The sequence below is a fragment of the Labrus mixtus genome, chromosome 10, assembly GCF_963584025.1.
Source record: "Labrus mixtus chromosome 10, fLabMix1.1, whole genome shotgun sequence".
NCBI classification, from domain to species: Eukaryota; Metazoa; Chordata; class Actinopteri; order Labriformes; family Labridae; genus Labrus; species Labrus mixtus.
Genome location: NC_083621.1, coordinates 12,482,845 through 12,494,405, shown reverse-complemented (window position 1 = coordinate 12,494,405; position 11,561 = coordinate 12,482,845).

Below are 11,561 nucleotides of genomic sequence, written 5' to 3'. Positions count from 1 at the left end.
ACATTGTCATTAAACACACTCCCCTGACACATTGGAATGTGTAGAGCTCGATGTCGTTTACTGAAAAACCCAAGATTCATTTCCATTACAATTTCTTTTCTATTGCTATGCCGTGTATTTTTTTTGCTTTGTGATAAAGTGACCAGGAGAATCTTTGGTCGATTCCAACACTGGCCTACTGATGAAGCAGCATGTGCTCATTATACCAGAGGTCAACATCACAGGAAGACATGCAGTGACCCTGTGACCCCCTCCTGATTAATGTGTCTGAAGGTGACTGCTGGCACTGTAACTACATTTTATCGTCTACTACAGCACCACTGACACAGCCGTATATCTCCATGTTTCTCAAGGATACGGCACAACATCAATTAAGGTGCTCGTCTTTCTCCCAATCCTCCATGTGAAATAGAGACTTAACAAAAAGCAGCAGCATAATGTAAAAAATATGGTGTAGAGAGGATTAGCCTATTGATTGATTGGCAGATCGACTGATTGGGTGGTCAATGAATAAATCACGATTGGCTTTTCTTTTTTTACTTGAGCTGTGGAGCTTGTCTGTATCTTTCTCGAGCATTCATATCAGTGTACATCTATCACTTTGTTCAGAATAGTCAATAATTAAACTGTCAGTAACAACTGCGAGTTGTCCACTGTTTAAATATAAGTTCTTCAGTGGTGAGTTTCTCTGTATCAACATGACAAAACAAGTAGAGTTTCTTACAGATGCTTACCTAATCCTGCAACGACGTAGGATTATGATTTTCTTGGAATCCAACATTTAAAGAAACATTTAATCTCGGTCCATGTTTAAGAAATAAAAACAAAATATATTGTTTTTGCAAATTATGGAGAGAGATATACATATTTTGTTACAGTTTAAAGAGCATAACAAATAAAATCTGTTCAACACAACCAGGCTTATTAAGGACTGCTTGATCCAAATCAAATGCTCCGTAATCATGTGACAGTCTGAGCTTTAGAGGGAAATGTCTGTGGTCCTTCAGTGTTCTCCAGTCTCCCACAGGATTACCCACAAAGTTGGCGACGTTCCTTCAAAGCTGAGCCACATCACTTGCTTTGATGGTCGATATGAGTGAGTCACATGTATTGCCACACCTTCAGTGAGCACAGGTGAGACCTATAATACAGGCGCAATATCTCCAGTCCATGAGACAGGAGGTGTGTCATGTCTACCTCACACCTATGTCTGGTTTTACCAAAGAATTTATATGGCAATGTTCTTCATTAAAATAGATAAATCAATCATATCTCTACCCAGACATGGGTGAGTTTTAGTCATCAGTCTGAGTATGACATAATCAAGTGAAAAGCTCTAACATGTCCAAGATTGCACTTTTATGGCTGCATAACATACACATGATAAGATTTCCTATGATCAGTTCGAGTCCCTTATCATTGAAATACAGTCTATTCTAAGCCCTGTCTGAACATTATGTTACTGCTATAGCAACAACATGCAAAGTCCCTCTGCTTTTAATATAATGGACAATATTTGCATTGCATAACAATATCCAGGAAATGATAAACAACACAAAGCTTCTGAAAGATTGTTCCCCAAAGTGTTCTCTACCACGTCTTCTTAGTTTGTCCTAATATTTTAAAAAAACAGTAAACTATGATTCTCAGACTCACTGAAAAGTCGAACACGTGGTGTTGTACCAGTGTCATGCTTTCACATCACACATGGAGGCTTAGCTTCTCTTCACATGGCCTCCCACTGAACAACACAGTGCCTTCCCTACACATACCAAACAAACACCGCCCATGCTATTACCTGATTATCACCCTTTGTGTTCACTATGAAGTGAAGAATAGTTACGTTAAGAAGTTAATAAACAAAAGCCTTCAGCATATTTTCCGACACTGTAAGTCATTTACTGGATTAACAGGCATTATACAGCTGATGATTCATTTTGCTTAAAATAGATATTGACCGGAAATGGCCTCCTTGGATCTCAATTTTCTTTTAAACTTCACATTTCACTTTGACAACTATATTTTTATACTGCCATTCCCTATTTCAGCTTAAAGGCTTTAACTTCTGTCTGCTTACTTTCTTGCAACAACAACTGCAGACGTGGCCTAAATACAAAAATATTTTCATTACACAGAGGTATAAAAGTAACTCTTTTGAAGTGACTGTGTAGCTCTAAATAATCACACTACATGAGGCTAAATTTAGCATCCGTGCCACTTTTTAGTCTTGACTGGTGGGGAAAGATGTACTTCAATCCTTTACTGGAAATAGCTTAATTTGAAGAATGGCTCTCTTTGGAGTATAATACATTTGTTTTAAAGTTGTGGATGAAAAACTAATATGATAGACCTATTGCAATGTTGAAGTTAGTTGAGGTGGAGCAAATTAAACTTCTTCATACTTTGAGGCCTAACAATCCATTGGTCCCCCCCCTCAGCCAAGACAGACTCATCTCTGTACCCCTCCATTAATTTACCATCTAAAGTAAATGTTTCAGGTAAAAATTAAAGTTCCAAACTTTTATCCATTACTTAAGCTAACTACTTCAACTGAAAAGGTCTAGTCTTTTGTCTCTTGTAAAACAAACACAAGGACATGTAATTTAGAAATGACATATTTGTTTCATCCTTCTTTCTCAGTTCCATGAAGTAAAACTACTTGGGAGTCCATAATCAATTTGCATCAGATCAAATTGAACTGTGCAGAATCAAATTTTACTGGATCAAATGGTTCTATGTTAAAAATGAATTGTCCCTGAATCTGATAATAGTTTGAATTGAGATTCAAAATTAGATCTTTTTGTAAAGGAGAGACTCACACCCTGAAAATGAATGTGTTCTGGTTTAACACCTAACTCGATATAGGCCTATGTATAAATTAAAGTGGCACTATCCCACTACACAAGTACACCCCTGGGGAACAAAAAAAAAACATGTTGGGAATAACTGATGTTGTATAAAATTTAAAGTTTTTATTCACTGATCATGTAGCGAAGGTTAAATCTTGTAGGCCTATCAGTGAACCAGACACTGAAGCAATGGAGAACAAAAAAAATAATGGTTTGTGTAACCTTCTGAAATGATGTGGAGTAGCCTAAAAGAAAAAAAGTAACCTTAAGTTTCTGTTCATGTATTAGAAAATGGAAATACAAAGGTTCAAATTAATCAGTTTTTTTTAACCTCGTGGTTTTCTCCACTGTCACGAATTGAACAGCAAAACAGTAACAAGGGCATTTTGTGATCACATCTCAGCCATGCCTGGATGTGTGTTGTCACTGGGACCATAAATAACTCACTGCCCCCCCTTCTTGTCAGTGCATGGCTGTTGGTTTGCTCCTAATGTGACAGATCCAAATGACAGAAGAGGTAATAAAAGTTACACTTCCTATACCCGTCACATGGACTCAAACGCTATCATGGTTCATACTGACATCTTGGCTTCACCTTCAGCGAGAAGGAAAAAAAAAAAAGCTGCACACCTTAAACACGAAAACTCACTTTTTTCTGTCAACGACTGACTATGTGCCCTAACACACGTTCATTCACACCATTACACACAGGCTCGGTGTTAAACTCTCAAACAGACCAGCGTTGTTTGTTGTCTGTTTACGTAAACGAGCAGAATTTTCCCGAAGAAGAGACCGAAACTCGTCTTACCTGTGTTGAGGTTGTTTTTCCGGAAGCAGCTAACGTGTCGCTACTAGCTAAAACAAAGAGACCCCTGTGAAGTCAGCGAAAGGCGAATTTATAAGAGCCCGAACACTTGGACACACCGTCCGCACCGCCGTGCTTTCCTCGCGTTTCTTTGATACCGCATTGCTGTCGTTGAATGATCGCCGCCCGCTGTCCCAGGTGTAGTTCAACCTACAGTGCGGAGGCTGGGCGACTTTCCCAGTTTCGAGCAAGTACGCCAAGAGCCGTCCAGCAGCACAGGAAGGAGTGCATGCAGGTGTACACCGTATGCTACACACACACACACACACACATACACACACATACACACACAGCACTGCCCTGTTACAGTATCCATACATAGGCTATGGGGGGGGGGGGTGACACTTTGCAAGACCAGTAATATATTCAGTGGGCTAAGTCTTTAGTGTGTTTCAGCTTCAATTACATGTTTTTATTCTTCAAGGCAAATGGAACATGTGTGCATCCATCAACCATAGTTACAGAGATTCATGTTAATATGGAAGCACATAGCTGCTTTAAGAGAGACAGACTAAATACATGTGTCTTATATCATATACATTGTGATATACAGTGAAGTGATCCATAATCCAGCTTTCAATTTACGTGAACTAGTTAATCAACTTCTCATAAAGTCCTAATATCTTGATTGGTAAATATTGAACAGGAACTCATAATAGGCCAACGTGCATATTAAGTCACCAGAAGTCGTGCATTACTCAGAGATTAGATAGGCCAGTTATTTGTAACTATATATAGGGTAACCTATAAAGGCAGTAGTGTAGTTTTTCCACTTTTAACACTATTGCATGCAGCTCAGCTTTAAAGTAGTCTAGTTATTATCTTGCAGACAAGTCCTATAGAAGAATAACTTTTTTCCTTTTTTTTCCTACTAAGTCCATTGTGCAATTTCTTCAGTAGTGGAAGAAGTATTCAGATGTACAAAAAACTCACAAGTTAAAGCCATGCATTAATATGTTGATAAGTATCATGAACATGGTGGCCGCTTTAAGTATGAAACATAAAACTGAATCAACAAATAGGCTATATCAAGCCAGGTATAAAGACCAAATCATAAGACATATGGACATATTATACAATACACAATAGTAGCCTAGAATGGAAACAAAACTAAAGTTACAAAAATACAGCTACAAAAAATAGGTAAAGAAAGCAATCTGTGACTAGACCTCTCACTCACACATTTACAATATCAACAGTATCTGTGTTGTTTCTCCTCTCATGTTGACGTTACTGACGGAGAGTAATGAATTTTGTCTTGTTTTCTATAAGATCTATTCAATTCAGATAGTTTCAAGTTGATTTCTATTGCACCATATTGCAGATCAGCAGCTCATAGGGCGTTAAATAAGAGCAAAATAAAAATAGACATAAAAAGAGTCCAAATAAACAGACATCGATGCATGCGTCACATTGAGCAAATACCAAGCCTACATCACACACACAGACAAACATACTGCACAAAATAACATACACGATGTCATTTAGAATAAACACTTTACTGTAAGTATACTGCAGCATAGACTTTTATTCAATCTGTATTTAAGTGAAATCACTGACATAAGGTATAATTGTTCAGTTCTAACATTTATCATTATACAGTTTTTAAACATTCACGTGGTAAAAACCACTTGATTGAATCTTTTTATTAACTATCTTCAACTGTCCTCTTTGACCTGGAAAGTGGATATATTATATTTGGGCTTAAGTACAAGTTTTTAAAGACTGTATGTTTTGTTAATTACACTCCCCATAGGATGACAAAAAAGTACAACTGTATCGTAAGCATAAAAATGAAACTTTTCATCAGTCTAAGTTCTTAATTGTTGATATAAATTATGAATAACATTTCTTCATTTGAAACGCTAGATAATAAGCCAAAGACTTGCACACAGTGCATACAATCACTTCAGTAATGTTCACACTTATAGAAATGAACAGTGTTGAAGACCCTAAATGGGTGAAAGAAGGTGAAACCATATTATCAGCTCTGTAGTAATTTTATATGAACGTTTGTGTAAGCATAATTTACTTCATACTATTGCCCACATTCCAAACTTCACTTCCTGTCTTATCAAAACCTCCATCAGTGAGCACCTGGATGAAGCTGAATAGAGAAATAGCAGTAGCTGTGGGTCTGTGCCAGTTGAAAGGACTGGGACACATGAACACACGGCGTAAAGCAGCATGACCCCCCGCAGAAAGGAAGGGAAGTCTCTGTGCAATAAAACTTCTCTGTGAAAGCCTGTTTCCCCCACGATTTATAGCTGTGGTAGGAAACCCCAAGACAAAGTGACATTTGCTGATACAAGCTCAAAGAACGAGACACTCCAGCGTGGCAGTGCGGATGTCAATTGGTCTATAATTCATAAGACGGACAGGAAGAGTTTTTAGTATAAATTGAATAACAGGATTAATAAAAGTGCAATAGTTTCAGTTTTAAAGTAATTTTCACACATCTTAACCAACCTATAGGCTACCAAATAACGACCTAAACATGATCTAAAAGTGTCATTTTACATTATGATGAGCTTGGATGTTTTTTTATGATAAGCTAGAAGAGTCAATATTTTTATTTGTCATATGCTCATACAGATGTGCAGTGATAGAAAACACAGAGCTGTTGCATAAAGAGATGTAAAGCTTATTGAGATAGATTTGCCTTAAAGGGCATATCTATCTGTACTCGTATATGGAAAAACTCAAGTGTAATACAACATCCCTTTTCAAACCATTTTAATCTAGATCCTATTAAAACAATCTATTAACCTACATTCTTCTGTACAACTGAGAATTAAAGTTCTTGAAATAATCACATGAAACATATAGTGTATGTTATGAGGCGACTTTGAGCTGTCAGTGTTAGATTTAGTTCATGAACAACATGGTTTACAACATATATTGACAGCATAATGGTGTGTGTGTGATAAATAGTGTGAGATGTGTGAGGGCTTCCTCCAGTGGCTCTCAGCATAGAAAGAGTGACACCTTGTGTCTAGATGAGGTATTATAAGAGATTTGCTAGACAGTCATCAGAAACTTTGTGGAATCGATGTTTCATTGACATTGAAACACACGGAGCAGAGTAATGAATTAGTTGATTATTAGACCCTTAATCAATATTTCTTAACTCAGTTAGTCTGGCTGTGTTCAACTTAATCTTTTGTTAAATGGTATTTTCCAGCATTGAATTTGGTTGCTTCTGGCGGGAAACGTGGAAGTGGGGTGAAAACACAGAGACAAAATAAACACCTCACAATACAGCACATCCTCTCTCGCGCACACACACACACACACACACACACACACACACACACACACACACACACACACACACACACACACACACACACACACACACACACACACACACACACACACACACACACACACACACACACACACACACACACACACACACACACACACACACACACACACACACACACACACAGAATTGGCTGTGTTTGAGCCGGTTACCTACAAACAAGAAAGAGGCTGTTTGTCTTTCCTGGGATCAGTAAACATCCTCAACACAAACAAGTTCCTCTGGAGTGAAAGAGGAGAAACTCACACCATCAGGGCAGCTGCACTCTCACTCCAGCTCGGCCTTTGATCTCCTTCTGACAGAGCTGATAATGAAGGCCTCTTACATCTTAATTCTTTTAATTGGAGCCTGGATGTAACAGGTTGCTGACAGCTAATTGTCATTGTGTTGGCTTTATGTCACAAAGGAAAAAGTCAAAGGAAATCAAAATCCTTGTTTTCTAGTTGTGAGTATGACTTGGTCTTTTTTTTTTGTTTGAACATTTAGGTTTAAAAAAAAAAACACAGCTCAGAGGGTTTTCTGTTGGATCTGATATCTTGAAATAACTGTGTTAAAGACCAAATCCCAAAGAATGCTTCTCCATTTCTCAAATCTTTCTGATGTAGTTTTTATCCCTTTCCTTTTTTTCCTTTTTTCTCTGATGATAAAAGCCAGCCACTGACGTTTCTGGTAAATAGTGATTGGGACTATTTTCAGCTGTAAGTGTTTACTGTAGCAGGAAGGTGTTCTTTGATTACATTCATAAGAACTACAGTGTCCACATTGAATGCTACATCAGAGAGTATGACAACGCAGCTCATTTATATATATATATATGTATTTATTTTTAATAGCTTTAGGACCACATTGGCTCAAAGTAATAAGCCATACCACACCTTTTGTCACACAACACAATTCTTTTTCATTTTTTTCATTTGATGGAATTGAACAAAAAAAGAATACATAGAAAATCACCAAACTCCTTTACATTATAGTAAGCCACATCACTGAGTCTTGTTTTGTAAAAAAAAAAAAGAAAAAAAAAAAAGAAGCCTGGATAGAGCTGCGTCTGCTCTTTTGTTTTTTTTACTGTTGCTAAGGATACTTTAACTCTGCAGCAGCCTGCTAACCCCTCCTCTGGTCACTCCAGGCACAAAAAAAACTCAACAATCTTGCTCTGGGCAATACAGCTAGGCATTTGGTTCGGGCCACAGCTTGTACTGCAGCCTCGGGTCCTGTCTGGCCTCCACATGGCGTCTTTTTATCTGTGACTTTTGAGGTCAAAACCTACGAAACTGATTCAAGATTTTAGAGCTTTATTTGTCACATTTTCATACAGTTGCAATGACTATTCTGCAAAGCTGTGCAAGGACGCTTAAGTATTACTTTAAAAGATGCATAAATACAGTATAATGTTATCAATAATGTAGGGAATGTATTTTCTTTGCTCAAAATTAAGAATTATTTGAGCTTTTTGCTGTCTAAACTTTTACAATTCTTCTATAGTTTGCAACCGTGAGGACAACATGCTCGTATGTTTGCAATGTGTGCATCATGAATCTCTTTCCAGCCTCCCCTGTGTAAATATGCTTAGCCCCTTCAAGGGCTCGCTTGTTTGTACCTGCAGTGTCGTTCCACTCGTCCTCCCAGCATGAGACCCTGTAGCCCAGGATCAGCCTCTCTCAGATCAAAAGACCCTGGTGATTCTTATCAGATAATATTCTTGTCCGCCCCCCTCCTCCTCCTCCTCCTCCTCCTCTTTTGAGTCCAGCCTCCTCACACTGGTGACCTGAGCAGTGCACACTGTTCCTTATGGCCCTTTGGCCTTTCCTCTTCTTATCACTGTGATGGTCAGGCTGTGATAAGGCAGGTCCAGCTTCAGGAAAGAAAGAGTTTGCTCTTCTGAAACCTCTACAGATGCATAACTTGGACACTTCAAGGCAGATAAGAGGTTATCTAATGCGTGTGGTGGTGTGTTTACACATTTGCAAAAGGAACAAGTGTGATTTCTCTTACAATGAGAATTATGAAGATCATAAATTTGTTCCAACTTGTTATTTGTAGACAAATTAAGCTCTATACATAAAGATGAACTATGTTATTCTTATTTCATTCTTTTATTTTAAATGCTATAGGCATCATTTTGTGAATTTGATAAAATTTGAGGTTTTTTCTGTTATTTTCTTATTCTTAAAAGGCTAAAAACCTGCTCTACCAAAGCAGCATTTATTACCCTGACATGCGACATAACAGCACCTGCCTCACTGTTGTATGCATTTATGAGTATGCTGGCCAAGAGCAGACAGACATGGGAAGACTGGTGTCCAAAGTCATGACCCTGCCCTGACCTGGATGAAGGAAATGGTCACGCTGCTCGAGACAAAGCAGGGCAAAGGAGAGTCTGAGGGGCTGGCTGGTTAGCCTCTAACAATGGCTCCGTGCTCTAAGACCGCAGCCACACAAAGGCCAGAGAAACCCCCTCCTCCCTGCTGCCACATTGCAATAGAGCTGGCATTTCACACTGGCCTGTGAACAGCCATTCAATCAAACTACTGTTTAACCTGACCCCTGGCTCGCACAGAAATCAGGATGAGTCTGGCGGGATATGTTTAGGTAACTGACCTCTCCAGCCGCCATCAGTCTCTGCCCATCTCTGTCCTGCTGCTATTCTGTCAAACATGTATGAAAGGAAATCCTTAATTCCAAAACGTGTCTTATTTTGAATTTTTAATACCTGCTTCAAATGTATGTGACTATTATTTAAAAGCATATAATCAATAGGCCACCCTATAAATAATGTGTCTACTGATGGGTGTAAGAGGCAATAGCACCCTGGGGAAAAAGAGACACCATCAGACCCTTCGTCTGGGTCAACTCCCCTCGAGCCGGAGCAGAGAGGAGCGACCACATGACCCTCTCTCGTCTCAATGGGCTGCTCCTCCCTTCTACCTGTACGTGGCTCAGATCAAGGTGTGGGGGCCGCATATCAAACAGACCGAGGCCTTTGATGTGGATGGAAACACAAACAGTGATTTGAGCAGAGTCGTAACAGCTTATTTGTTCCCTTTAGTCATTCATTGAGCTGCTTGTTGAATGTGTATGTCTTCAAAGGGCTGCTGCCTGTGCTGCATGCTCCGGCGGTACAGTAGCTGAGGAGTCCCTGAGAGCGACCCAGCCTGGTGGGTTGTAGAAAGGCCATCTGGCTTCCTGTTCCTTAGATTTGATATTGATTTATTGGCTGTACACGGGAAGATAAGGGGGCACCAGCTGCCAGAAGTTCTCCTCTGCATCCTCACAGACAATGGGCCTCCTGGTCATCTACATCTTGGTAAAATAGGTGATGCATCGTGGCTTGTTAAGATTTACAAGGAGAACAGAAGTAGCACAACAAAATGACATTTATGGAAAATATCGTTTAAAAATCCCCATGTTTTATTTTACACAGAACTTTTCCGTTATTATATTCCTACCACAGTTTTCAACCCTCCTGAAAATGTCAGTGCCAATGAGTTAAAATTCATCCCATGTTAGTGTTATAAATCATGGTTCAGCACTTGAATGCATCTTCGCACAAATGACCTCCTTAAGGCTACACGTTTACAGCCGATATTTCAACTTTAATTGACTCTATACCGAGGCACATTTAGCGGTCTGCAGGCTGGGATAACAGTAGTTTCAGTGTTAGTCGTAATAAATACTGATTCCTGTAATGAGGTGCAACATTGCATTCACTATTCCTAACAAACCCTGACAACCTTTCACCATTTAACCCATCACAGAAACCATTAATTCAGAATGAGGCTCTTTATGCATAACAAGTCCCCTGGTCCTGTGAAGTGAGCCGGGGAGCACGGCAGTTTGGCCTTGTTGAGCCTTGTTGATAGAGCTGTGAACATGGTGCCACAGTGATTGTATTTATGCCTGATTTTTCTCACCAACTCATCCCCCACACTTAAAGGGTGTCACCTCCCCCCCCATCTCCACCTCCACTCATTCTTCCCCTTCCCCTCCCCGTCCAACACAAGCCTGTGATGTGACTGTCTCAGATAATGAGGTGAGATTTTTATTGCTCCAGTCTGTGAGGATGACAGGCGGCCTCCCTGGTATCCTGCGCCCTCTGCTGACCACAATGAGCTCGCGTTGGATGCACAGTCGTCCCTCTCAGGTCCTCCAGCAATGCACTTCAAAGTGGGAGATCAAGGGTTGACTTGCGCATGACACCCAGGGAATGACAATGCCTCAGCCAGCCTACACCTACTGCTACGTGCCAGTCCTGGAGACACAAAGGCACACTGGCTGCTCCCGTGCTGCTCTGCTGCATGAAGGAAGCACTTATTCAGGAGAGGAGGGGGTGTTACATACATACAGGAAGAGGGCAGGGCTCTATGTGTATTCTATACGCATACAGGCGGGTAAAGGAGGCAACGTGGGGACACAGGAAGGACAGCAGAGGAGACAGAGTGGCAGCAGTTTTTTCTGGAGGTGTCCTGTTTGATTGCTGAAGCATTAATTGATAAGATACTGCATCACAGCACTTATC